General features: G+C 32.1%; 1 long non-coding RNA gene across 1 annotated transcript; it reads left to right on the forward strand.

Moving 5' to 3' along the window:
* Nucleotides 1-958: 958 nt before the first annotated feature.
* On the forward strand, nt 959-1,950 carry LOC133320150 (uncharacterized). Its single transcript, XR_009753597.1, has 2 exons — nt 959-1,509; nt 1,763-1,950. It is a non-coding gene; the product is annotated as an uncharacterized LOC133320150 (long non-coding RNA).
* Nucleotides 1,951-6,742: the final 4,792 nt, after the last annotated feature.

The following is a 6,742-nucleotide window of genomic DNA, read 5'->3' on the forward strand; positions in this document are numbered from 1 at the left end:
TAAAATGTAATGAAGGGTATATATTTAAGACAATGGAAATTATATCAATAAGAATAAATAATGCAGTGATGATATAAGTTGAGATTTAATTTTGTTTACAGCATTAGTCATTGTCGATAAATACCACATCATTTGTAGCTAATCTTTTGGTAAATGATAATATTCTCATAAAAAAATATTTTTTTTTTGTTATAAAACGAAGAAATATGACTATTCCTTATAGTGTATCTTTTAAAAAATCACAAATTGATATGAGTATTATCGGAACTTTTTGACTCTTTACGTTGGAAGAACCGTTTCTTACATGCAAAATGTGTAATTTAGGTTTTTTAACGTGTTATTTGAATAATGGTAAGATTTAGAAAATAATTTTTATAATACAAAACTCTTCCTTAATTAAATTTTAAAAAGTCTCGACATAACACGTCCTTTTGTATATTTAAGAATATAAATATTTAATCATACAAAGGCCCGTGGAATTGTTTGAATTAAAGTTATAAATTTATAGCTTTTTTTCATTAAAATGTAAGATTATAATTATTCCACTAAAATATACAATTTAATGAACGAATTAAAAAGGAGAGCACGAGCAACATGTGAGTTTAAAATCAATATCGCAATAGTTAAAGTAAGTGGGGTAATGGTACCGAGCGAGGTGCATTGTAGCAGCGGGGCCCAACCCCTCAACTGTGACCTGTATGGTTGGCGATAGTAAAGAAAGAAATAAATGAAACATATATATTATTATTCTGATTCTTGTATAAGCAAAAAGTACGTGTATATGTCTAGTTCTGTTCAAAGAAGTTGTGTACATATTTTTGAGTGAACATTTTTTTCTATGTAATATTTAAAAGTACAAAAAATCTATAATCATAGATCACAAACACGTTTATTTCGTTGCAGTGGTATTTAATTGTGTTAATAAAAACTATTACTTATTCCCAGTGATACAGAAATTTACTGCCCGTGCTATTATAGTATTTTAATTTATATTTTATGAAGATGATATAATTAAAATGATTATTATTATGATTATAAAACATGATTTAATTAAGAAAATAACTACCGATGATAACGGTTAGGCAATTATTATTTGCATTTTTCTTACTCATGAAGTGAGATTGTTAGTCTCTTTTCAGTCTTTCGTTTTTATATCTTCATACTTTAATGAAATATTATAAAGTGAAAGTAACGTATCAAGACTCTTAAGAGAAATATTTTTATTATCATATCAGAATATAACTAGCTCGGCACATTTGTTAGCAAAATTATATCCACGTAAGTCCTAATTGACAATTGTTGAAAAGGCAGCCCTGAACAAATAAGATTTATTCACTTTTACCATAATATTCATAAAAAATAGGTACAAAATTCTAAATATGTGATAGCTGACAGCCCTGAACAAAGAGGGTGCTTGTAGCGATGGTTATCGTTGGATCGAGCCCCGTATGGATACGTCTGTAACGGCCCCCTGACGGCAGATCGAAAATAATACTATTATTGTTGATGGTAAGAAATAGGTTAACTCTTTATATTGACGAAGATCTCTTCATATTGAAGAGATTTAAAAGAATAATTATTCGTACATAATATTCAACATACGTCAGATTTCAGAAAACAATTTAAATTTTATATATATTAAGTAAATTATGGTAATAAGTATATAAAGTAAAAATTCGAAGACGAGTATCGTATTTTAAAATAAAATTTTAGATATCAATGTTATGTGAAATAATTTTAAAGCTCCACAAATCTCAATTAGGTATGGGAAGGTGTCCCATCAGATAAGTGAATGGCTCGGCGGGCTCCGTGGAAACAATTTGCAACCATATCAAGATCACACGTGGAATGTGTTCAAAGTTAAATTATATTTCAGTTAAACCGCGAAGGGTAAATAAAATCATGAATTGGTTTATTTTTTTTTTCATTAAAATAAATGATATAAACACTCTTGATTTTTATTGTTTTTTTTTATGACTGTGCTTATTTTATAAGGCGGTAAGCAATGGCAGTTTTATATTGATATTTTTAGTATCTTATAACAATGTATATGATAGCTTTGGCAAAATATTTCACGATTCCAGTTTTTTTTCTAGTTTCGACTTGACTGTAGCTGTTAGCCCTAGTGGCTTGGACAGCGTCACCGGGTGGGGACGCGATTCCAGTGGGAACAAGGCCATAGCTTATAAAAAAAATAATTGTCGACTTTGTCTTTCTTTATAGTGTTATTTTTAATAATATAAATTTTAAATGTTTTCTCTTTCTTCTAATTTTTGAATGTGGAAAGTAATAGGAAAGAAGATTTTATTGATATTTAAAATTTTCGCGTATACATATTTAAATGAAACTAAGTTTTTCGGATAGCTTTTCGATTTTAATTATTTTATTTTTGACATTTTCCCGACGAAAAATCATCTCGTCTGCCTGCGATGACGGTTGCTGAAGATTTATCGAAACGTCTTGGAAATGTAATAGAAAAACTTAATTTCATTTTAAGGCTTTATTTATTTTAGACCTTTATCTTGTAAACACTATGTAATTTTTACTTAAAAAAAGAGGACCTACATTAATAATAAAATATAAGTTATGTATTTCATATATATATTTTATGTTTATAAATTTTGTGTCGCCGTACTAAGATATTTAGAAAAAAGTATAGGATTAGTCCTGAATATTTTAATAAAATAAGTGTAAAATAATAATGCATTATAAAATATATTGTTAACCCTTGGAATATAATAGAAAAAATATTTTGATAAGTCATGTTTGTTACGAAAATGTCCAAAAAGAAATATATATTTTGACGAAATTCTTATATCATTAAAAAAATATTAGCTTACAATCCTTTCGACCAAATGTAAAAAAATATATTCTTATACATTATTTTCATTTTATTCCAAGATTAAATCCTGTATCTTAACTTCCATTACAAATACAGGTAATTAGAGGTACGCGTCATTAAGTATTCCCTCTTAGTAATAATGTCGCGGTTCGACGATTCTCGTTTAGCGGTGATTTGATTAGGATAACCTAATTAGCTAACCGAGATTATTATTACAAATACAAATGATAGTTTAGATATTTCTGATAAAATCATGTCTCAAAGTCAACTAATTTACCTAATTCCCTTATCAAATACTGTTCAATACGAAAAAATTGAAAGCATTCTGTGAAATGGTTTTACGAGCGTGGGATTTGTGCGTGAACGGTTTTTCTATATATTATTTTTCTTCCTGAGCGACACCGCTGAAATAAATCCGTAATAACGGACCGCAAATTTTACAAATAAAGTTTTTTATATATATATTTTAATTAAAGAATAAAAATTATCGAACTTACCAAACGGGTCGGACGAGGGCCGACATTGCTATAACAAAAATCGATCCCTCATAACGCACAAAGATTTAAAAAAAAACACGAATTCACAGAATTTTTAGGAAAAAAAAATCACTACACAATAACGTAACCTAAGTTAAAGTTCGTAGACCGAATAGCGTAGCACTGTAGCGCGGCTACGGGAAAAGTTTCGTCCGTAGCTTGTAGACGGATGGACGAGAGTCGTAGCGGCGCGGGTACTCGCGGGGCGCTATTCGCGGACTATGCGGAGGCCGAGTGCAGGACTAGCTGGAGGCCGCGGGGCTGCGCGCGCACGCCGCGCCCACCACCGACCCGCCCCACACACCCGCAACCTATTTATTTCTAGTTACGTAAAATTTACGCGGAATAGCCGATATATACCTGCATTTAAAATTACGTTATGTACTACCATTTCATGATACCAATCTATTTCATAATTCTTGCATTATATGGTTTAAAATTCTCTGGCACATTTTAATTATTGAAGTTAAATGTCACCGGGTATAGGCCATGTGTTAAAAGTATATTCCAAATGTGTGGATATGTACGGAGAGTGGTGAAAGATAATGTTTTATTAAAAGCCAATCAATGTTTTTCCACGAGGTCACTTCGACAGCCCCTGGCAGGTGAGGCGTCAACTGAAAAAATAAGTCGCCGCCGGTCGCCGGGGGCGACGTCAAATTTGGCAGACGATTTTTTTCGATCGCAGTCGCCGTATCAGTGTCACTTAAACAAATTGAGTAATGGATCAGAGGGAGTCCAAACAACTGAGATTTAATTTAACGCCTTTGATTGTGAATTATTCGTTTATTAGTTTGTTTCCTACACTATCGCCGTTCGTATAATTGGAAGGAAATTGCATAAGTGTGGAACACTAGGGGTAAAGCAATCGGCGTAGAAACTCCAACTATCGTGAAATAATACAAAAGTTCGATAAACTCTGTCGTCACAATCAGCTGTTCGAGCCGCGAGCGCAACAGACAATGCGATTAAGATCTACGCAGGACAACTTTCACCGCGCGAAGCGGCAGTTAGTTGTTATGAAAGAGAGAAATTTGTAAATTGTTGGCGCCCGAGTTCACGAACTCCGTCGAACTGGAGTTTGTTTTAAGAGTCCAACCTTGAAACAAGAACAAAAGTAGTCCTGTAAAACAAAGTTTTGCGGCGGCCGTCGCCGGCGCAAGCGGTTCAAGGATTGTGACTCAACTGTACAACTTTACCGATTAAAAGCTCAAAATCTTCTAAAGTCATTTTAAAAGTTTATCTGCAGGCGGTGAGGGGGACGGCGGGGTGTAGGCTTCGTTATCATCCGCGGTCCTACTTTGTTGAACCTAGTTTAAATTATTTATAAATCCGTCGCGGTCCTCGCCCGTCATCGTACTTCAGAATTAAACTGTCAAAGTTGTGAAGCGACGCCGCGACGACTTCGCCGGCTTCGCGCCTCCGGAGGACATGTGTTCGGGCCCCGAATAGTTGCGAACGTACACACTAAGTTCCTAGACCCTTCGCTACTTTGTTTTACAGCTGTTCCACTTAGCGAACTATGCCTAGAGTTGGGCGCGAGTTCTTGCATGTGTATCGGCGCACACACCCGCATCCAAATAGTTTCATAAACATAACCCAACTTAGTTTTGGACGACTTTTCAAAGTCAATGCATACTAACTTTCGATGTCTGGAAGTGCGATATTACGATTGGATCAGTTTGCGGGTGACTTTAATGCATTCGTTTGTTCGAAACTTTGTTTTATTGGATCAAACTTCCCAACAAGGTTAAGTATCTTCATTTACTTTGTTTGAACGATGTAGCCTGACTAACTTTTCGGATTATTGTGTTCATAAATTTTACAATGAGGCCTTTGACCTGAGTTATAGTTTGTGTTTGCCCGAACATATCGACAACTGTTGTTATAAAAAAAGTAAACCTATTATTTTTTTATTTTTTTTTAATTAAAAAAAAATATATATATTTTTAAATACTGAAAGGAAATAGTAAAAACAATGTCTTAAAATATGAATAGTGTTTTTATCCAAGTACGTTAAAGTATCTGCATTTTTTATTTCCTCGAAGAATCCAAAAACATCCTGAAAAATATATTTTTACTGTGACATTAAGATAAAATATTATAAGATTTCCTCAAAGAAATTATTTGATAAACTTAAAAAAAATGACTGATCTGACAATCTCTTCCAGAAATGATGTTTAAATTTTTGGATCATATCTCTTATGTGAAGAATAACATGATAGTTTATATGACACTCCCTTAAATACTTACTTACTATGTACCTAAACCAGTTCTAGAGTCGTAACTTCAATTTACTGTTTCTTAATACATTAATATAAAGTATATATAAAAAAAGGTATTTTATATAATTTTACAAAAAAATCTAATATTATAACGCCGTTAAGAACTGTTACTAAATGTCAGAAGCTTCGTATAATTATGGTTTTTTAACATTACAGCAATGTTGAGATATTTCTTCATTTATATAGCATTCATACCTTAGTAACAAATATAAAATATTGATTGAAAATTAATTTACATGAGCAGCATTCGAATCTGCAACCTCCGGAATATATTGTGCCACTTGTTTTAAACTAAGCTATTATGCTTTGAATTGAGTCGGCTACTGCGGATTCCATTTATCGTCATATTGAGAAAGAGGTGCCATCTATTATCTTATTTAGTAACTTTGTACTATATAAAAAAATTAAAAGATTCTACCAGCTGTACATGTACTACATAAAAGAAAAAATTATTTAATAACTTGAATTAAAATTGAAATAGAATATGTTCACTAGCAAATACATCGACACGAGCTGAATATTTTGCCAAAACTGTATTTATGATCCTGCCTGTATATAAAGTTTACATTTTATTACAGATACAACCTTAAACTAAAATACTTTTCATATAATTGTTATATATATAAACATATATTTACAAGTTTAATGTTTGAAGCGGCCAAATTTGATGCTATTGGCAGCGTGAGTGCCAAAAACTTTTAAACTAATTCGAAAATTGCATATTTCTTTGCAGTATATACAGTATTTTTATGTTCTGTATCACAGGGGTCGTAAAATAAGGCACGGTCGTAGTCATAATCAGTGTAATTACAGAAATCTCTTTCGGGGAGTCACGATCAAGCTGTGGAAGATAAAGTTCGTACCCTCGCGGCAGACGCTACCATTATTTCAAGACCTCCATATTGATAATCCAAGAAACAAAAGTCTTGAGATGTGTGGATAAATAATATAGTTTTTTAATGTCATTTTTGTTGAAAATTTTGCATAAAAGTTATTCGAAATTTCCTCACATTATAAGATTTTTAATAATATTAATCTTAAAAAAATATAGCGCAGTATAGTATGTTTTAATTATTGAA

Source organism: Danaus plexippus (assembly GCF_018135715.1).
Source record: "Danaus plexippus chromosome 9 unlocalized genomic scaffold, MEX_DaPlex mxdp_26, whole genome shotgun sequence".
NCBI lineage: Eukaryota > Metazoa > Arthropoda > Insecta > Lepidoptera > Nymphalidae > Danaus > Danaus plexippus.